The sequence below is a fragment of the Ceratotherium simum genome, chromosome 22 (genome assembly GCF_057802395.1).
Source record: "Ceratotherium simum simum isolate JZ-2026a chromosome 22, ASM5780239v1, whole genome shotgun sequence".
Lineage (NCBI taxonomy): Eukaryota > Metazoa > Chordata > Mammalia > Perissodactyla > Rhinocerotidae > Ceratotherium > Ceratotherium simum.
In genome coordinates this window covers 43,928,130-43,949,783 of record NC_141921.1, presented here as the reverse complement: position 1 = coordinate 43,949,783, position 21,654 = coordinate 43,928,130, and the positions used below count along the sequence as shown (strand labels likewise).

At 56.7% G+C, this 21,654-nt stretch overlaps 1 protein-coding gene across 1 annotated transcript in view; it reads left to right on the top strand.

Moving 5' to 3' along the window:
- The first annotated feature begins 421 nt into the window (after nucleotides 1–421).
- SPSB1 (splA/ryanodine receptor domain and SOCS box containing 1) overlaps nucleotides 422–21,654 on the top strand; it is a 68,811-nt gene continuing 47,578 nt past the window's right edge. Inside the window, exon 1 of the mRNA XM_087446864.1 lies at nucleotides 422–633. The gene's annotated coding sequence lies outside the window, so the exon portion shown is untranslated. The remainder of the gene's footprint in view (nucleotides 634–21,654) is intronic.

Below are 21,654 nucleotides of genomic sequence, written 5' to 3'. Positions count from 1 at the left end.
TTCAAAAATTATTATTAGTAAGCCCACCCCCCCTCGGGGCCCGGCACTGCCGCGGCCCTCCTGGTGTTGCAACGCCGGCCTTTCGCCCAGCGGAGGCTGCCCAGCCTTTCCCAAAGACGCCTCCGGAGGGACCGAAGCTTCCGCGCCGCCCCGCGCGCCCCGGCGGCCTCCGGGTGGGGCGGCAGCGGGCGGAGGAGGGGGCGGGGGCGGCGGCGGCGGCGGCGGGGGGCGGCCGAGCGAGCGCCGGGCACGTGACGCGCCGCCCGCCCGCCTTCGCCCGGCCCCGAGAGCCCCGCGCCCCGCGCCCTCGCGGCCGCCCCTGCCGCGCACAGCGCCCCGCGCCGGAGCCGGAGCCGGAGCCGGAGCCCGGAGGCGGGGCGGGGCGGGGCGAGGTGGCCCCGCCCCCGGCGCTCTCTCTCGTTTTTCACTTTAAAGCCTTGGGCTGCTTTTTCTTCTTTGCACAGAAGTCGCGCTCGGGCAGCCCGCGCGCTCGCACAGGAACCAGGCTCCAGGCGCTGGCGCCGGGGCCGCGGGGAGGAGGCGACTTCGCTCCCTGCGGCGGGCGCGGCCCGAGCGCCCCGAGCCTCCGGGGCCCCGAGAGCGGGCGGCGGCGGCGGCGGCCTCCCCGGCGCGGTAGGCAGGGCCGGGCACGGGCAGCGGGTGGCTGGGTGTCCGGGCGGGGGAGTGGGCGCGGGGATCGCGGCACTTGGGGACCGAGTAGGTGGGCGCGGGGCCGGGCACTGGGAACCGGCTGGGGGTCCCGGCTGGGGACCCGCTAGGGGGGCGCGGGGAGCCCGTCTCGCGCCGCGGGTCCCGGGAGAGGGGGCTGGGGCGCCGCCCAGCGCCGCCGCCGCTGCTGCCTCTGCAGGCGCAGGCGGGTCGCGGTGGCCCCGGGTCCCACCTGCGGGGGCGAGGCGGGGCAGGGGTCCCGGCGGCCGCCGCGCCCGGGCTTGAGCCTCGGAGGCTGCAGACCCAGGAAGGAGGCCTGGGGCGCGCGGCGGCCCCCGCTGACTTCTAGGTGGCCGGGCGCCCCGAGGCCTCCCTTCCCGCGACTGTCCCCGCGGCCGAGGCGGGGGCGCCGACCTGCCCCACCCGCACGGGGGCAGCGCGACCCCGCTCCGCGAAGTTAGTTTCGCTTTTCCCGCCAGTCGGGGCCCGGATCTGCAGCGCGGCCGGACTGGCCCCCTCGGGACTCCCCCGCCCGGCCCGCAGAGCTTCCCCCCGGGAGCCCGCCGGGCGACACCCGGGCGGCGCCGCCCTCCCCGCCGCCCCGGAGCCGCCGCGGCTTCTCCCGGCAACCGAGGGAGAGCCAAGTGTTATGTCAGGAACTCGATTAAAACACAGAAACCAGAGCAGCCTGGGTCCGTCGGTGGAACCGCGGGATGGGTCACCCCGCGCCCGCGTGTGAGTCGGGACTTGGTGATGGTCCTGTTCAAGTTCAAGGCAAAGGCTCCTCGAAATGCTAACTGGCCTGCAGTGAGAGACCGCTGGTCTCCGAGAAAGTTGTGAATGTGGAGTGTGAAGTGTGCCTGAGTGTGTCCGTGTGTCTGTAGCATGTGAGAGTGTGTCTATAAGTGTGTCTGTGGTGTGTGTCTTTGTGTGAATGTCTTTGAGTGTGTATCTTTATGTTAGTGTGTCTGTGAGTGTATCTGTGTGAGTATGAGTGTGTCTGAGTATATTTGTGTGTGTCTCTCTGAATGCATCTGTGTGTCTGTGGGGTGTGTGTATCTCTGAGTGTGTTGTTGAGTGTCTGTGAATGTATCTGTATGTCTGTGCATGTGAGTGTGTCTCTGTATGAGTCAGTGTGTGTCTCTGAGTGAGTGTGTGTGTGCCGTCCATGGTAACGCAGCGGTGGGGCTGCTGGTTACCGAGAGCCACTTAGCTTGACTTTCCTTGCTTGGTTCTCAAGAGTGGGCTGCGCTGGACCGGGACCCGGGACTAGGGAAGCTCTGCTGATGCCAGCTGAGGAGACACAGGCTCGTTCTCCCTCCCTCTTTCTGTTTCTCTGAAAATGAACTGTACACTTTGGGGGTGAGCTGGCAGAGGCTGCTTCCTGAGTGAGTAATATTTAATTAAACGCTCCAGCCGGTAGCATCAGAAACTGGTCATGAGTTGAGTTTTAACAGGTGTTAATGGTAAAAGCGCCATCCCCAGTGAGTAAGGTTTGGTGTCCTTAGAAGAATTCTCTCCTGGGGTAGGACAGCTGGGAAGGGGGCCCAGAACCTCATCCTGGTTGTTGGGTGTGAGGACAGCAAGCAAAGAAGGGGGCAGGGGCTGCTCCTCCCTTCTCTGCTCCATCCCTTCCTGACACTCCCCCTCTGGGTGGTGGAAAGTGCTAGATTAAGCATTAGGGGCATAGGCAGTCTTCTCTCCCTTGTCTTACAGGGCATCCATCTAGGCCAGCCTTTTCTTTCCCGGCAAAGGCACAGAGAGGGTGGCTGACTTACCCAAATGGCACAGCCAGGGCTATGGACCAAGTCTCCAGAGCACTAGTTGTTGCCGTTGGTCACTGTCCCCAGTGCTGAGGTCATGGACCAGGCACTTCATGGCTCCCCAGCTGTAGAGTGACACGCTGGATTAGATCATGTTAAGCACTCCTCTTGTTCTCTCACTGCTTTTTTCTTCTGCAGGGAGCACTTTACCCAGTAGATGGAGATGGAGAGAGTGTGTGTGTGTGTGTGTTTGCGGATGGGGAGGTGTGGAGTGGCCTAATGCGATAACTTTACCAATCTTCCTTTTCTTTCCCTGTCTGGCTACCACTAGAGAAGCAGAGAGAATAAGTGCAGTGGCACACTGACCACAGTGGCTCTGACAGCCACGAGCAGGGGCAGACCTGGCTTCAGGGAGGCTGGGGCTCTGGGAAGAATCAGTGGGTTTCAGGGCTCTCAGGAAGGAGTGGTCCTGCCAGGGGCCTGGGGGTGATGTCACTTTGGAGCTGGGTGAGGCTGCGTTCCTTGGACTGCTCCAGCAAGGCTGAAACCACCCTTCAGTGGGCTCCCCCGGGCTGCCTTGTAAAACTCGCCCACTGTGGAGTCAGCCAGATGTTTAATTTCTCCTACGGAGGAGCTGGCGAGCGGGTTGGAGGTCCAGCTGGTGGAGGCCAGCGCTGCCCCTGGCTCACCGAGGACCATGGATGCTGTGCTCCTACGTACTGTGCCTCCTCCCTTCCTGCACCTCGTTCTCCTCCCGTGTCAGCAGAGACTTGCCTGTTGATGCATTTTTACATTTAGCAAAACCTCTGATTTTTACAGTGTTCACAAGTTTAGTCCAGGAATTTCACACCAATTCTTCTCAAGAAAAAGGTTGTGGCTGGTGTGTGTGAATCGATTTATCTTTTTCTTCCTGAAAAGTTTGAGAATGAGCATCTTTATCAGACAAAGCACAGGGCAGGTATAGGTGTGCCTCTGTACGCCTATGGGTGCATAATCCTGTCCTTCCCCCGCAAGCCTGAGGGAGGAAATCCAGACTTAGAGGGACTTTTATTTTGGGCTTTCAGCCTAGTGCTGTCCCTTTTCCCAGTTATATGATAGTGTCCTTCCTAAATCTAAAAGTCCCTCTCTAGCCAGGTGCCAGGCACTGTGCTGCTGAGTGCTGTAAGGACATGAGCTTGTTTGATAGTAGTGACAATGATGATGATGATGATAACAGCGGGAGACAGTGTTGTCGCATGCACTAGTACCAGGCTCTGATCCTTGACACATTCTTCCCAAGAACCCCGGGCAGCTGGTTCTCCCACCATCCACCTTCTCCAGAGGCTGGAGTGGCCAGGTGACTTGGCCGAGGTCTCACTGCTGCTGAGTGGTGCAGCAAGTCTCTCCCCCCGATTTTGATGCCCAAGCTCTTAACCAGGACAGTCTGCCACCTCCATCGCCTTAGTCTTTTCTTCAAGAAGCATATATTAATTTTTTTAATGAAAAATTTTTATTATTATGGAAAATTTCAAACATATACCAAAGTTGAGAGAAGAGTATAGGGTTCCCTCACCAGCTTCACTTGTCAACATGCACTCACATACACGCATATGCACGCATGTACATACACGTGGGCACATACACGTGCACACACTCATGCTGGATTATTTTGAGGCAAATCTCAGATGTGATGTCAGGTCATCTGTAACTACTTCCTAAGAAGCATTTAAGGGAAGCATCAGGTCGAGAAGAGGTGGACTGTGACTCCACTGGAGGGCAAGCCGGGGCGAGCGTACTCTTCCTGACTTGGAATTGAGGGTCCTTCCTGGCTGTGAGAAGGGGAGGACAGCTCATTGAGGAATCTGTCTTGTTGCCACCCCTGGAGCCTTTGGGAAACTTCTTGCTTGTTTTGTGTTTTAAAAGTTCTGTTCATTGCCCAACATTACATATAAATGAGTCCACTGGTCATGAGACAAACCACATCAACAGCATGCGCAGGCTCCCCGGGCCTCCCTTGGATACCAGGAGGAGAAACCGCCAAGGCACAGCCCGGCGTTGTCCCCCATCAAGGCTGGGCCTTGTGCAACGCAGGCATGGGGATCCGAGGTGGGGCCGGCGGCCGGGGGTGTGGATTACCAACAAGCTGTGCACCCGCCCAAACCCGAGCTTAACCGTCTTGAATTCACTTGAATTCACCGTGTGGGCGATGGTGGAGGAGTGTGGGAGCGTCTGTGCCTGTGGGGTGCGTCTGGGAAAACGAGGGAGGCAGTGGGTGATTTGGGCCCAAGACTAAGGGCATGTGGGATGTCAACGCCACACTGAGTAGGGATGTAAGATCTACCTGGTGGCAAGGTCTCGACGGCTGCCCCAGCTGCAAACAGCCCTTGCCAGACAGGCTGCGTGTGGCCACACGCGGCTGCTGGCTCTGCTTTTGGGCCTCTGATTGTTAAAACTGTTTCCTTGTGTGACGTTGGATCTGTTTCCTGCTGGTTCAGATGGAGGCTGGCAGCATTTTCGAGGGGGAATCGGCAGGTTTGGTAGCTAGTGGGACGTGGGGTGTGAAGAAGGGTGAAGAATTACAGATGTCTGTGAGGTTCCTCGCGATTTTGGGGGTCATAGTGGATGGTGACCCTATAGAGAGGGCTGGGGAGGTGCCTTGAACCTGTCCCAGTTGGAAACGGTCTATACGGTTGTGTCCAGATGGCAGCTAGGCGTGGGGCTCGAGAGAGAGGCCTGGGCTGGAGACAGAAACTTTGGAATCGTCTTTCAAAGGGGGTTGACGCCATCAGCAGGAGAGCGTCTGGCATGAGATGAGGTGTGCCCGGGGGTGGAACCCTCGTTCCTGGCATTGTCATCTACGGCCGGGGAAGAGACCCTTGCACCAGTGTCCTCGGGTCTGCCCAGGCCTCCATGTTCGGGGAGAGTCCACCTCTGACAACGAGGGGTGTACTGGGGTCTCCATGGTGGACGCCAGGGCACCCAAGAGCCGTCTGGGAAGGCCTCTTTTGGTTTAGGGGTTTTGTACTTTTCTGTTTTTAATCATGGTAAAATATACATAACATGAGATTTACCATGTTAACCATTTTTAAGAGTACAGTTCAGTGGTATTAAGTACATTCTCATTGTTGTGCAACCATCACCTCTGTCCGTCTCCGGAACTCTTTTCATCTTGCAAAACTGAAACTCTGTCCCTGTAAACAGTAATTCTCCAGTCCCCCTCACTCCAGCCCCCCCGCAACCACCGTTCTACTTTCTGTCTCTAAGAATTTGACTACTCAGGGTCCCTCAGATAAGTGGAATCAGGCAGGATTGACCTTCTGTGACTGGCTTATTTCACTTAGCATGATGTCCTCAAGGTTCATCTGTGTTGTAGCATGTGTCAGAATTTCCTTCCTTTTTAAGGCTGTGTAATAGTCCACTGTGTGGATCTGCCACATTTTGCTTATCCATTCATCCGTGGATGGACACTGGGTGTCTGGTTTTTATTGCATCCCTGAGAGTTACAGCCTCCAGGAGGGGCCTCATCGTGTGCCTTTGGGGTGCTTTTGGGGATGCAGATGAAGGGACTCTGGTGGTGGACTTCTTGGACCCTGATGTGACTGGCCCAACCTCACAGGCTGCTGCCTGTCGGCTGGTCAGAGATACGGTGAGGCTGCTTGTGGGAGCCGGTGGCGCTGGGGAGCCACGGTCTCGGGGAGGAACACCCGGGCCCTGGCTTCACGTGACTACTGAGCCCCAGAGGGGCTACCAGGTGAGAGAAGCAGCCCCCGCAGCCACCGTCCGGCCTCTCATTTCCAGGTCACACACCTGGTCTCCACTTCCTCTCTTCCCTGGCTCTTCTGGGTCTTTCCAGCAGCTCCTAGAGGTCAGCGTCCCACTTGCCAGCACTCACGAGCGCTCCTTAGTCCACATCCACTCCCCAGCTCTGCTGCTGGGGAGCCGTCATCCCTCCTCCCTGCTTAGGGAGCTCTCGCCACCCTCCGGGCCGCTGTGCCCCCTCCTGCTTCTGCTGTGTCTCCTGGCCCCTCCTGCTATGTCTCCCCCACTGCGTCCTGCCCTCCCAGCCCTGCCCCCCCGCCCCACGCAGGTGCCCCTGCTCCCCTCGTAGTGTCAGGCGCCCGCCATCTATATCCTGCATCTATAGACACCCAACGTCTCTCCGGCACAAACGCCCCCGCCCCACACGTTTCCTGCTGACTGGTCCTGCACATTTCTACCTGGGTGTCCTGCAAGCCCTTCTCACTTAACTTTTAAAAACCGAGCCCTCCTATCACCCCTCTTCCCAGACCCACTTTTTCCTGTGGTGTCCTGTTGGCGGGTAGCGCTGCCTCCACCTTCCACCCAGTAACCCAAGCCGGATGCACACTCACCCCCTCGAGGCACCACGGGCAGCTGGCTGTCATCCCACTGGCCTGTGGGCTCCAGGAGAGCAGACCGGGCCATGTGGGTCTTGTTCATCACTGCGTCCCCAGTGCTCAGCGCACAGAGTAGGTTCCTACTGGATACCCGGTAGACGAATGAGTGCAAGCAAGGCCGGTGGCTTAGTGGTTCCAGGCAGGGCTTGGAGAGACCTAAACCCGGGCTCAGAGGTGGCGCCAGCACTTCCTGGCTGGGTGGCCCGGGCACAGGCTTCCCCTCAGAGCCTCGGCCTCCCTGACCGCATGGGGTGGCCATGAGGTTTCAGGGAGGTGATGTGCCTCAGCACTGGCCACGGTGCACGGCCCACGGCGTGCTGGGGGGTCGTGGCATTGCCCCCCGTGGACTTTCCCTCACAGAACCTGACCACCAGGTTTTCAATTCCCAGACCAGAATGTCCCCCCTGACCGGTGGGAGGTCATGAACTCGGAAACAAGCCTCCTCTCGTGAGCTATTCTGGGACTGCTTGTCATTCGTTCTTTCATTCAAACGTTTATTGAACACCTATAGTATGCACCCAGTCTGCTGGGGCTGAGGATACAAAGGATGGAATGGGGTCTCGCTCTCAGAGACCTCTCTGTCTGGTGGGAAAGACAGTCCCATCTCCCACGATGACAGTACCCGGGGCGTTGTGGGGACGGTGACAGGGAGAGGGTGGGGGAGGGAGGCAGGTGAGGAACGTGGGCATGGGCACGTGTGTGGCTGGAGTGGGGCTGAGTGGGGGCAGGGAGGCAGGAGGATGCCTGGATGGGCCTGCGGAGGAGGGGCCGGGGTGCATGGGCTGCTCCTGGAGGGCGAGCTCTGACTTGGGCTCCTCAAGGTGTGCCTGAGGGCCTCTGGGCGATTGCTCTTTCTGTCGACCGTCTTCTCCTTCTCGGCCGTGGGTCCCTGTAGCGGGATGGCTGAGTCCTCGGGCCTCCCTCGTGGTGGAGGCTGCTTCCGGCAGCACTTTGCTTAGCAGGTCTTCAGTATAAATAGCCAGGTTTCGACCACGGGGAGCATTCTGGGCACAGCAGAGTTGGTGTGTGAGGGGAGAGAACCCATTTTCCTTCAGGATGCCTCTTACCCTCCAGCCCAGATGGGGAAGGTGGAGATGGGATGGAGTGTGGGGTCCTGGGGTAGGTGGATGGGCCAGCCTTGAGGGCACCTTGAAGCCAGGCTGGGCAGTTTGGATGTGATGGAGTCACCATTGTAGGAAGAAGAGCCGGGCATGAGAGATCAAGTGCAGAAGAGGCAGCACTGAAGGGCCGGTCATAAAAATTCAGGTACTGTGCTGGGCTCACAGCTGCCAACTGGAGGCTGGCATGACTGGGTGGCTTCTAGGTGCTGTGTGTGCCCAAAGTCGGTCCATCTTCATGATGTCAGTGATGCCCCCCATGCCTGGGGGCAGGTGCTACCCATTTTACAGATGAGAAAACTGAGACTAGTTCAGGGCCACCCAGACGTAAGGGGAGTTGCTGGGAGCCAAACCCCGCAGCCTGGCTCCTGGGTGTACACCCGTAACCACGGGAGCAGGAAAGCAGCAGAAATGAGTCATCTGAGACAGGTCGGAAGATCAACTATCACTCGATAAATTGGACGTAGGGGGCCGATGAGATTCAGAAGTGGCCCCAGGTTTGTCGGGAAATGATGGCTCCCGCAGCAGAAATGGGGTTGGTGGCTCAATGGAGGGTCTTAACTCCAGGAGGTCTCTTGATATGTGGATGTGCTCTGTGACACTGGCTAATTATGTTTTTTTTTAATTGAGGTGAATTCCACATAACATAAAATTAACCATTTTAAACTGAACTATTCAGTGGCGTTTAGTACATTCACCGTGTTGTGCAACCACCTCTATCTGCTTCCAAAACATTTTCATCACCCCGAAAGGAAACCGTGTACCCATTAAGCAGTCACTCCCCATACCCCCTCCCCCAGCCCCTGGCAACCACCAATCTGCATCCTGTCTCTGTGGATTTGCCTCTTCTGGACATTTCCTATAAATGGAATCGTCCACTCTGTGACCTTTTGTGTCTGGCTTCTGGCTAATTACGGTTGCCTGGAAGATTGTGGTGTTTCCTAGATGGCAGCTGGATTTCCCTTTCTGGCTCATTGGGGGGGGGCCACTTGAAGGTGGGAGCAGCTTGATTCAGACAGCTTGTCTAAAAGTCTCACCTAGATCTGCAGACACCTGCCTCTCCCTCCGTATCTATCGCCACCGAAGACCCAGCCACTGTCCTCTTGCAGCCAATGATCTTTTTTATTACTTTTAATTTTTTCCAGCAATCTTTTTAAAATGAACACCTGATGATGTCACCTTCCTTCTTGAAGCCCATCAACAGTGACCATTGCTCTTAGGGGTAAATTCCCAAGCCCATGACATGGCCTTCAGGGCATGACCTTGTCCCCAGCTCACTTTGTGCAGCCCCCGTCTCCCCAGTCTCAAGCAGTGGTGCCACGTGTGTCCCCGTGCGGCCTGGCTCTGAGGCTGGGGTTGGTGTCTGGTGGAGCTCATTCTCCCCCGGCCGCCTGGGGTGGGGGCTGTTTCCGGGCTTGGTCTCTGACAGGATTGCAATTTGGTGCCACTTTCAGATCCTGTGGGCCTGTCTGGGACCAGAGCCTCAGCTTTAGCCAGTCACTTTCTCTTCTCTTTTCCTCCCCGTGTTTTCTGAGACCTGACTGTCAGGCCCCGAAGCGGGTGGACTATCTCTGTCTCATTTGAAGGATGGCCGAGAGCTGCCTGCCGGTGCTCTGAGGCAGTGATGCCCTGGCCAGTGTCAACGAGCAGTCGCACCATTTGCTCTGTGTCCACCCTGGACTGGGTCCCCGGCACCCCAGCAGCAGGTCCCGGCACAGGGCCCCAGAGCCGTGGTGCCGTGACTGCGGGCGGGGGGACAGTGTGTAGAGGAGACTGGTGGTTGCCCCAGGCATGGCAGAAGACCTGAGTTGCCGCCACCTGAGGGAACATTGGCCCCTTAGTCGTTGGAGCCCCCTGACAACTTTTTCCTGCCTTTCCCCTCCCGTCTCAGGCCAGCATTTAGTTTAGGGTCTCCACTCCCATCTGCTCTGAGTATGATTCTGCCCGAAGTAGTCTGAACCTTTATGAAATGCCTCCTGTGTGCCAGGCACTGTGCTTGCCACATAGATGGATTTCTAATCTTTCAAACAGCCCTGTGGGTTAGGTGTTACCTCCCTGTTTACAGATGGGAGAAGTGAGCTTCAGAGAGATTTCTGTTGCCGGAGGTGACACAGCTACACGTATGGTATAAGGTTGGCCTGATTCCACAGCCTGTGTTCTTTCTCCCATGACTATGGAACACACCGGCGTCGTTCACGGGGCACTTACTATCCGCCAGGCTTGATGCTGGAGGTTTACAAAGCAGCCCTGGGCCCTGAGAGTCAGTGATCGAGCAGGTGGAGACGACAGGTGTGTGCGGGAACCCTCAGCTGACTGCCAGGTGTGCTGGGTGGGCGAGGAGGGCCTCGTGTGACTGTTCAGGAGGATTTGTTCTAGGCTGAGGGGTTCTCATGGTGGGGCAGGGAGGTAGGGTGACTTTGAGGAGGAGGATCACGGGAAGGCTGCCGTGTAGCAGGGAGGCCTCGAGTGCCTGGTTCAGGGGTTGTCAGTGGGTACGGGGTGACCTTGAATCCTTCCCCCACCCCATTCACCCCAAAAGTTGTTCCTAAGATGTGTGGATAAACTAGAAATTTTTGTCTCCACTTGCCTATGCCTTCTTGCGTTCACCACTCTGGCCCTCTCTCCGAGGAGCCCCAGTTCAGCCCCCGTCCTTTTGCCTGGAGGCTGGGGGCTCTCTCAGCAGATCATTGACCATCTACTTGGCAATTTGGCTGCAGGTCTGATCAAGGCTGGGGTTTCTGGCTGGGGTGTGCTGCCCTGTGGCCCTGAATCTTTCCTTAGGTGGGGGGTGATGGGGAGGCTCTGTGAAGCTCCCACACGCTGTGGGAAGACCACACAGGAAACCGGCCTCATGCAACCCCCAGATTGAACACAGGATTCCGACGATGGCAATTTTTGTGCGAGGCGAGGGGCCCCATTGCAAGTCATGGAGCACCTCATGGATTTCTGGGGGATGAGACCACGGGACAAGGGGAGACTTGTGAGGGTTTTTGCTCATCTGAGGGTCTCAGTTTGGAGCTTTTAAGATGCTGTAATGAGAAAGGTCTCCTTGCATTTGTGACGCTTGGAAAAATCATCCCAAGAGCCAACGCCAATGTGAATTGTGTTCTAATTATATATAAATTATATATAAATGTCAGGGTCCCTTTAAAAACACATCCTCATCTTTGGAGAAATGTGATGTTCAAAAAGATAGGGTTTCCCCCCTTCCATCCAGTTCCATCCAGTTGGGCCAATTTTGAGCCGTTTTGTGTATTTAATATGTTTTGTCCTTTTTTTGCTCCCTCCTGCCTCGTGCCGTCCAGGGTCCCAGAAAGCCCGTCTTCCTCACCATCGTGTCACACTCAGGGGTGTCTAGACAGCTCGGGATAAAGGTTTTTGTTTTTGTTTAATTCCTTCATCGTTCAGCCAGTCTTCCCTGAATGCCCGCTCTGTCTCGGCTGTCACGGTGCCTACGCCGAGAGAGATGCCCAGACAGCGCCGACCCGGGAGGCCGTGTCTGAGCTGAGTGCTGAGCCAGGGCTGGGGTTCTTTCTCCCCCGCCCCGCCCAGGGTGTCTCACCACCACTGAGGTTTTGCTTTGCCATCAGCGTTTACATGTATTTTTTTCATGGAAAATTTTGAACATACGCAAGAGCAGAGACTGGTATCGTGAGCCTCATGTCTTCATCACCCTGAGCAACACTTACCACTCGTTCACTGGTCTCCTTAGTGCACATGGGGCGTCTTCCTTTCTGGAGAGGGTCCGAAGAGGTTCTTGTGCTTTGGGGTTTAAACTGTGTTCTCGTTTTCCTAGGCAGCTCTGCCAGGGCAGCACTGAGCTCCTGGGAAGGCCTGCTCGGAAAGGGGGCCGGGGCTCTGTCCTGCGTGTCTGGGAAGAGCAGGCGTGCGGACGCCGCATCCCCTGGCCCGAGGTTTCCCGCAGAGTGTCCGGGCTGCCATGTCGCAGCGGGAAGACAGCCCTTTGAACCAGAGCAGTCTGACTTTTATCTTTTTTTTTTTTTTTTTGAGGGGGGTAAGGTTCCGTTCAAGACTTAACTTTGGGGAGAAATAGTTTGAACTGCTGAAAATAAGTTGGGGGTCACTTTCCTAGAGGCAGACTGGGGACGGTCTTCTCCTGCCGCCTCCTGCCTCTGCCCTCCTCCCAAAACGCTTCAGTAAACTGCAGGAGCGGATCACGGTCAATTCCAGGGTGAACTGGCAGCACTCAGGATGGTTCTGCCCGAGTTGCCGGGTGTCGGCTTGATCCACCATGGGTTGGGTTTTGGGAGATGGTCTCTGTTTTCTTCCTGGGAAGGTGGGTTTAGAGCGTCCATGGGGAATTTTCTCGGTGGTGCTGAAGCACGCTCCAGTCCTAGCCAGATCAAATAGCTGTGTTTAGACAAAGTAGAAAAGTGGGGCTGACTTTCTCTCCTTAAGCCAGAGAGTGAGAAAGCACTGAGATTCGGGAGTCCTCGTGATGACCAAGTTTTTGTCTTGGTGCAACTGTTTCCCCTGAATTTTTCATAGGACCAAGCAGGTAGTACCCGACCTTTCTGGATATTAGCGGTGGGACGCTATCTCTTCGAGACTCAGAGTGTATACAGCAGGAGCTAATGCGGGATTCTTTAGCAGTCTTCTGAGGTGTAATTCACAAGCCATGCAGTTCCCCCCTTGTAGATGTCACTTATGATTTTCAGTAACTGACAGTCGGGCAGCCGTCAATGCCATCCTGGATTCGTTTCTCCTCGCTCCTTCAGCGTGCTCTGCAGGGGGAACCAGGGTGGGGGTGGCAGTTTTCCCGAGCCCCGTAGGTGTTGCAGGCAGGTATGACCGTGGAGATTTCTTGGGTGAGCAGCTCATGAGCTGAATTTTGTGAGAATGGGACGGTCTCCCGCCTTGTCATCGTACTGAAGTGGCACAGTTTTGGAAAGCGCCTGTTGAAGGCTGCCCGGCTGGAGTTTTGGGCTGTGTGGAAGATGTAAAGTTGAGGTGTTCGGCGATAGCGCGTGCCGATTGTCCAAAGCCAGGCCCACGGCCACGTGTGTCCCTGGTGGACCTGTGCGTGTTGCCCACCTTTCCTCCTGGGTTCAGACCAGTTGGCTTCATGTTTATTGAGCACTGCTATGTGGCACCATTCTTTACTTTCCATGCATTAACTTATTTACTGTTCCCAAGAACCCTGTTGAGTGGTGTTTATTATGCCCATTTTACAGATGGGAAAACCGAAGCACAAAAGAGTCACATAACTTGCCTGGGGTCACATAGCCAAGAAGTCATGCTGGACGCAGACCCACTCTGTGCTCTGACACTGCCCCACATGGCCTCTGAGCGTGAAGAGGTCCGTGATCCGGTGGGATGGGGAGTGGGTCAGAAGGCAGCCGTCATTGGGATACAATGTGCAATGTAAGTTCTGTAATGTGAATGTGCCTGGGGGCTGCGGGGGAGAGAACTTTCTGGAGGAGAGAAGGAGAGGGTGCAGGAAGGGTGCCTGAAGTGTAGGAGGCACAAGAGCACAGCCAGGGCGCTGAGCACAGGTTCATGGGGTGCTGCAGCGCAGGGTTAAGGCATGTCCAGCCTGCCCCCTGCTGTGTCTCGGTGGCTGTCCCTTAGCAGGCGCTGGTGAAGACTGAATGAACCAGGTGTCATTGGAGAGGCAGGAAAACTGGAGATCCTGAATCTTGTGTTTTTCCCCTCAGGGGTGACCGAGACAACTCGACAATGCCCTCAAATGCCACTTGACATTTTCAGCATCTCTGCTGGGCTGTGAGTAGATCCGGCTGTGTGCGCTAAATCCTCCCTCCCCTGACCCCTCTAATAAACAAGACAGCTGGCCAGCTCCAAAAGCTGGGGGCTCCCCGTTCTGCGAGCAGCCGTCCTGGAGCCCTCCCGAAGGGCCTGCGTGTCAGCGTCTTGACTCCCACTGCTTGCCTTCTGCCTGTCCACAGGGTGGGATCCGGAGTGAGGCCCCCTTTTGGTTCAGAAGCTGAAGGAGAGGGAGGGAAGTTAGCAAGGAGAAGGGCAGGACCCCGGACACTCAATTCTGTTCTCTGATAAATCACATAAAGAGCTTCAGAAAATTCCTGCCTCATCCCTGGGTTTCCCTCCGCCAGACTGGGGCGTAGGTCTTCTTACACAGCCTTGTTTTTCTCCAAGAAAAATCAGCCTTAAGCATCAGACGTTAATTACCTTCCCAAGGGACACTTCCCGTGGATATTTCGAGTGACAAGTGGCTTAGGTCTTGTTCCTAAATAAAATTAGGGTTTTAAACTGGGTCACAAACTCAGATGCCCCCAGGGGCTGGGGAGGAGGTGCAAATGAGGCAGCCGGGTGGAAGGCGATAGGGTAGGGGGAGGACTGTGGCAAAGCGGAATGCTATGTCCTGTGTAAGAGGGTGGACTGTCTTACCCAGAGGAGTGGATTCCAGTGCACGAGGGCGTCCATTTCCTTTTCCCCCTAAGAGAAGCCAGGAATCCAGATATTTCAAAATGTAGGCAAATAACTTAGTGGTTTTTTGTTTGTTTGTTTTTAAGGAAACAACACAGAATAAAATGTCTGTGCCTCCCTGTACGGATGAGGAGGGCAAGACCAAGGAGACCAGTGGGGTCACATTGCTTGGGGCTCAGGGCACTGGGACTAGACCTGTACCTACTGGTGCCTGGCCTGGCCCACTTGCCACCTCACCATGCCACATCCTGGGCAGAGTAGCAGGGCAGAGAACCAGCTCAGCAAATTCCCCTGCACCGAGAGGGACGGACTCTGGGGACAGAGCCCTAAGACGGCCACATCTGCCCACCTTAGCTCCCTACCGAAGGCACCTACTCAGGAGTCAGCATTTATGGCTGCCTGTCGGGTGCCAGGCACCAGGCGCTTCCTGTACAGCGTCTCTGGTGGTCCTGACAGCGTACCTGGTAGGCTGTTATCCCCACTTTACAGATGAGGAAACTGAGACCTGAGAAGGTTCAACTGACTGGACAGAGTGGGATTTGAACGAGTCTGATTCCTGAGCCAGGGCTTATAACTGTGCATGTTTTACAAAGTCCTATAGTAAGAAGTGCATCTTACCTGCGACCTAGTGCAGGCGACTCGCCCTGAGGACCAGAGACGCCTTCTCTCTCATTTCGACCCACTCCCAGGGCATTGCCTGCAGTGTGGGGAATGTGGCCTGGAGGATGGGGCCACCCTGCTCCCCTCCTGGATGGGAACCTCGAGAGCACGGGCGGCTCCACCTACGGAGGAACTGCTCCTCTGCTCACAAGGTTGCTGACTAATTCTCTTTGCAAACGGTTCAGTTTCACAGGCTAGAGTTTCCAGTAACTACGTGGGTGGATTTGTTTCATTTAAGGGGAAAACAAAACAAAACACAACACGGAGGGGGTTTTCTTTCCCAAGAAGAGCACTCGCCAATTATGGGTTTAGTGCGTGCGGCTCTGGGCATCCTGGTACGGTTCTGCAGCCAGCGGGCCGCTTGGCAGGCGGGCTCTGAGGGAGAAATCGCTTAGTCATTTACAAGCGGGGCCCAGGTGCAGGAGGTCAGGGAGGTGCGGCGGCCACGGGTCCTGCAGGGAACAGCAGCCCTGCCCTGCGGGGCAGGGGAGTGGAGCTGTGGGGGAGGAGGGTGCCCATGAGAGAGCTGGCCGCACCACCCTGGGACTTGCTGCACCTCCCAGGGGACCCGGCCTGGGAAGGGGACACTCCCCAGCTGGCCAGCCACCTTCTTCAGGTGAGCTGGAGGTAGTAGTGTGCCCAGACACGTCAGGTCTGCTGGAGAAGGGGTAGGGGTGAGAGGCAGCCCCCAGGGGACAAGGGAGTGTGTTTGTGTGTGTGTGTGTGTGTGTGTGTGTGAAGGGGTGAGAGGCAGCCCCCAGGGGACAATGGAGTGTGTGTTGTGTGTGTGTGTGTGAAGGGGTGAGAGGCAGCCCCCAGAAGACAAGGGTGTGTGTGTGTGTGTGTGTGTGTGTGTGTGTGTGTGTGTGTGTGTAGGGGTGAGAGGCAGCCCCCAGAGGACAAGGGTGTGTGTGTGTGTGTGTGTGTGTGTGTAGGGGTGAGAGGCAGCCCCCAGGGGACAATGGAGAGTGTGTGTGTGTGTGTGTGTGTGAAGGGGTGAGAGGCAGCCCCTAGAGGACAAGGGAGTGTGTGTGTGTGTGTCTTCCCACACAGGCTTGGCCAGGTAACATTAGCATGCTGGTTTGGCGTGGGCAGTGGCCAAGCAGAGCAGACTACGGTGTTGGCGTTGGGCAGGGTCTTGGGGCCTCTGCCATGCCAGGCGTGACCCTTTAGTCACGGATGGTGAGGGGGCATAGGTTGTGGCAAAGGAGCTGATCCATGCAGGGGGCACCTCAGGGCTCTGGGCAGTCGCTGTGTACCAGCAGCTCTGGGAGTGTTTGGGCATCTTAGAGCCCAGACACGTCCCACTGCCCCCAAGTGCAGACGCAGGTGGGCTGCTGTGTGATCTCTCTGGTTCATGGGTTTCTTCTCTGGAGGAGGCCTCTCCAGGAAGCCGTGTTTAGTCTGGGTGTCGGGGCTGGAGCAGTTGGAGGCAGGAGTCAGATGGAGGTGGCTGGAGTCCTGCTCTGGTACTTCCTGCCCCTGTGACCTGGGCCTCAGTTTCCCATCCCTGAAATGAGGGTATGAGAGCACCCCATGGGTGGGGTGAGTGGACGTGGGTGAGCGGCCAGGTGCTGTCCTTCCCGTAGCGGATCCAAGGCCTGAGGTGGCGTGGGGCCTTACCGCCCATGTGCCTTCCTGCTCTGAGGAGGGAACACGCCTTGGAATTTAGAATCCTTAATCCTGGGCTTCGAGAGCTTGCTTCGTATGCTTTCTGGAAAGGAAGGAGGGCAAATATACAAATAACTCTCAATATCATGTTAGGCAGAGGGTGATAAAGGCAATGATAGGCGAGCGGAATTCTGGATCATTTTGATGGAGTTTAGGGTTTACTCTCAGCAGGTGAATCCAAGAAGGCTTCCTAGAGGAGGTGATGTTGAAGCTGGACCTTAGGATGTGTAAGAACTGGAAAGGGAGGAGGAAGGGAAGAAGGGAAGAAACCTGTCATTGGTGGAAGGGGATGTATGTGTGCAAAACCGCCAGGAGCTTAGATGGTACCTGGTGTGTTGTATGTGCTTAATAGATACCATCCTCCAAATCAGTATGACTCCAGGATTTTCAGTTTAGGTATCTGGGAACCCGTTTTTTATAGATCTATCCTGTCTGCTTTTATAGATGTGGAAACTGAGTCTCAAAGAGGCCAAGTAATTTGTCTGGGATCCAGATCGGGAGCCAGATTCAAACTCATGGAGCTGGCTCCTTGGGCGGTGCTGTTCGTTCTTCGTTGACCTTCCGTTCATCCCATGTTTGTTAAGGCTCTGCGTGCCGGCCTCTGTCCTGCCCTGGTGGCTTTTGGGACACGCAGACAGGAAACAAGGACACAGGCGAAGGCCGCAGAGGCGTCCCGGCCCCGTGTAATTGTCCTTGTTGGGGTTTTAAGCCTGTGCTGTTCTGGAACTTCCCGGCGCCCTGGGCCTGCCGAGAGAGCCAGGCTGGTGTGAGAGTCTGACGGAGCGTCCCCCCAGAGCCAGGGGAAGCGGGGTGGGCAGTTGCGGCCCCTTGACAGCCGGGTGGGCCCACAGGAAGCAGCTGCCCTCACTCTCCCTTTCCAGCAGGTTGGGGAGCCGTGGCGTTGGTTCTGGGAAGCTGCGGCGTGGGGAGTGATGGCGTTGCCTGTGGCCTGGCAAGGGGGGTGTCGTGTGGTCTGGGCTGACCGCAGGCGAGGGGCGAAGGTGGGCATGGGCACCCACAGGCCCATGACGCCCCTGGTCCTTGGCTGCCCTGCAGAGGAGCAGTGGTTTGGCCCCCCGCTGTGTCCCTCCTCCGTCTGCACAGCCCCTGCTGTCTCTTCTCTCTGGCAGTGTCGGCCCTGCCTGAGACGCAGCATCCCCAGGCTGCCGTAGGGACAGGAGGCAGGGAACGAGGGCAGCGTCCTTCACCTGTGGCCCACGAGGCCCTCCTGCCATGTCCCTCTTCATCCCCGAGCCCCCCCCCACCTCCACTCTCAAGCTTCCAGCATCCTGGGGAGACCATGAGTTTTGATTTGGCTTCTGACCTCGATCCCAGACAAATTACTTAGCTTCTTTGAGCCTCAGTTTCCATATCTATGAAAATGGGCCTGGGACTTATCTTACAGAATTGCCACAAGGCAAAGACTTGTGTGGCTGGAGCCTCATGGGCAGTTGTTTCCTTCATCAGAGAATTGTTCTTTGTATATCTAGCAATTTGGGCAGCTCGCCCAGTCAGTGCCTCTGCCGGGCTCTGGACACAGCTGGACAAGGCAGGGTCCCTGCCCCTGAGGATTTACTGTCTGTGGTGGGAACAGTCACATGAGCTGTAATTATAACACAGAGTGAGGGGTGCAGGGGAGAGTGCCAAGGAGGGACCCCTAGCCTGGAAACCTAGCCTTGGGGGGCTCCTGCAGGGAGTCCTGAAGAGTAGTTAGGGCCGAGAGAGGTGGGGCCAAAGGGGCAGCACAGGGAGGGCACCAAGCAGCAACATCACGGGGCTGCAGGTCGGTGTGTGCACACGGCGAGCTGGAGAGAGAGGAGGCTGGTGGAGGCTGGGCCGCCTGAGCCACCACAGCCACAATGTGTCATTCACCATGGCCATGGAACATGTCCCACCCCTGTCGGATCAGTGCTTCACCCGGCATGGCTACTCCTCATCTGGGGCCTTGAAATGCAGGGGCAGGAGGAGAAGCCAGCTGGAGGGACGAGGTCCTCCTGGGGGCCCCCGGCCGCTGCTGTTCCCCTCTGAAGTCAGAGTGAGGAGGAGATGGGGACCATCTTGGGTTAGGGGCTTGGTGAAGTCAGCTGGCCTGCGTGGCTGATGTTGAGTGGGGAGAAGGCGTTACTGTGGAGCAGCCCCAGGGGTCCACTGGCGTAGAGAGAGGGGCCTGCAGGGGCCACGAAGGGGCAGAGGAGAAAATGGATTGGGGTGGCAGGGCGTGATGGGTTTTATGTGGCTTTGAACCGTGGGCTCCTCCCAGGCCCAGGCGAGGCTGGTGTGGTTTGGGTGGGGGTGGTGTTGGTAGAGCCACCTCTCTGAGGGTGGGCTTCAAAGCAGTGTGCATCCTGGTGGCTGGAGGCAGGACAGCTCACTTTGAGTTAGCTCCTGTGTCCGTGCCCGCTGGTCTGTGGCCACCTGAGCTGCTAGCCTAAGGTGGGAGGATGCCTCCCTCTTTTTCTGTCCCCAGGCATCCAGCCCCAGACCTCCTGGGAGGACCCTGGCTGGGCCTGGCCCTGGGCCGGCCACCTGCCTGCCTGGTTCTGGGATCAGAGGCGGGACACTCTCCTCAAAAGGGTGGAGAGGAATCCGTACTTTCAAGGCCAGTGGGTCAAGTGGCTTCTGTTGAGGCAGCCAGCCAGACTTACCTGCTCAGGACAGGGCCAGAGTCCCCTGCCAGGGCCTCTAGATGTCCAGGTTGGTGTCTGTTGCTCACTGTTTCTGGACACCCCGCCCCCCAACCTTGGTTTCTCTTTGCCTCCCTCCTGAATTTGCAGAGCAGAAACTTCCTTCTACAAGTATTTACTGGGCCCCCCTATATGCCAGCCATTGTTCCAGGCGGTGGGGTGGGGGTGGGGTGTTGCAGCAGCAATAAGACACCCTGGAAGGTGATAATTAACCATCATTGCCTCTCGGGCCAGGACTGTCCTCCCTGTGTTGGGTGTGTCTCTATCTTCAGGTCCATGTGCAACACCTCCTTCCTCCCTACTCCAGCCAGATGGCTTTAACTCCTCTGGCCTCCCCCCTGCCCGCCTTACCCCAGTCTTGTGCAGATGTGGGGGGTCCCTGCCTCCCCTATTTGTTTGGGAGGTCCTGGAGAGCTGTGGGAGCCCCTTGTATCTTGGTGTTCTAGAGCACGCTATTGCTGGGGGGATTTCTACACAGCAGGTTTGCTTAGTGTTTCTAGCTTATTCCTGGATGCTCAAGGAAGCATGCACTCACCCCCTTCCATTTTGCAGGTATTTCAGGCAATGGAGCAGGAGAAGCGTGATGCAGGTGAACCCCATGTCTCTAAGACAGCTGGTGATATGGAGCTGGGGCTGGTCCCCATGCTCAGTGCCTGGCCCAGGGGCTTCTAAGAAATCCAGGAGGCACTTGGGAGTTCTGGGGGATGTGGTGGGAGTCGCTGAAACGTCCTCTAGGGCAGAGACCTTGGTCATCACTGTTGGGTCCTGGTGCCTGCCTAGCACAGTGGCTGGGACACGGTGGGGGCTCAGTGGGAACGCGCAGAAAGAAGGAATGAATGAACGAATGAATGAGCTAGCCAGCCTTTTCACCCACAGTGGAAAAGTTAGCGTCTTTGATCTAATCAGATCATATTCCCTGGTTGTCTGTTGCCTGTCTTTCTGTCTATCTCCCTGAAGGCAGGAGCTCCGTCTACCTGTTTCGGCACCCCCAGCACCTAAGACAGTGCCTGGCACACAGTGGACTGAATCGGCCCGTTGTTTTTCAGCCATCACTTTATCCCGGCTGTAGGGCTGACCACCTCCCCTGGTGGCTGCCCCCACTCCAGCTGATCATGGCCTTCCTTCTGAAGGTGCCCTGGAGAGCGGGCTCTGTGTCTCTTGTTTCCTTGGGGGAACTTTTCGTTTACATCACTGGTGTTTTTGAAGCTGCACCTGCTGTCGTGGCTGGTTTTAGTAGGATGGAATTATGGGAAGCCCTGCACACAAAGGGTTGGCGTGACTGAGAGGGCTCACGCCACAGGCTCCAGTGGAATACCCTCCCGCCTTTTAAAATGGGCATCTTGCTTCTCCTCTGCTCCATTTGCTTCTCTGAATTCCTGAGTCTCTGACCCACTCCCCAGGCCAAGGCGATGGGACTGACTGGCTGAAAAAGGCCACAGTGTAATTACAGGTACTGAAAATAGTCCTATTTCCCTTTGAACCTTCTCCTCCTCCCCGCTCAAATACACACACATGCACACACACACGGAGCTGAAAAAAGCTCTTAAACCTTCTTAGTTTAGTCTGCAGAGGCATCCCAGGCGGGGGGCCTTAAACATTTGCATTCCTTGGGCTTAGCTGCTGCTTTTGAGTGTCAAGTTTCTGGGTTAGTGGTGCATGGAGGGGAGGCCAGAACTCTTGACAAAGAAAGCACGTGTGTCTGGTGGAATTCCAAGCATCCTGGATGGCATGGGGTGGGCTCCAAGCACTAGGCCCCGTTCTTGGGAGAGAGCAGACCCTGTGCGACTTTATCTAAACCTGCCCTGACCTGTTAGTCGTCACCTTGGTACCCGCTGGAGTGGTGTTTCTGCAGTTTGGTTCTTCAGACCTTTAGTGAACGCTTGCTATTCAGCCAAAAATGGGTAAGAGAGCAGTTCGAGAAGCTCGTGAACCAGTGAGGGAGACAGACGCAAGCAGCTCATTAATGCTGTATTTCATCACGTCTGAGACCCATCAAGAGGAGGGGTCACCATTTTTAAATAAGCTGCCAATTGTGGCTGTAACATGCGGTCGACTCTGGGACCCGCTGATTTCAGCGATGTTCAGGTGTGAATCACGCTGAGTCACAAGAGGCAGGAGGCGGGCACTGGACGGGCCTCAGCATGGCCGAGGTCATGGGCGAGTTTTGTTCAGCTGCACAGGGATCTCGGGTGGCCGTTTACGGGCGGAATGGGCTGGTGGTGCAGCAGCAAGACCAATGCCCATGGGCGCCACTGACCGAGTGCTCACT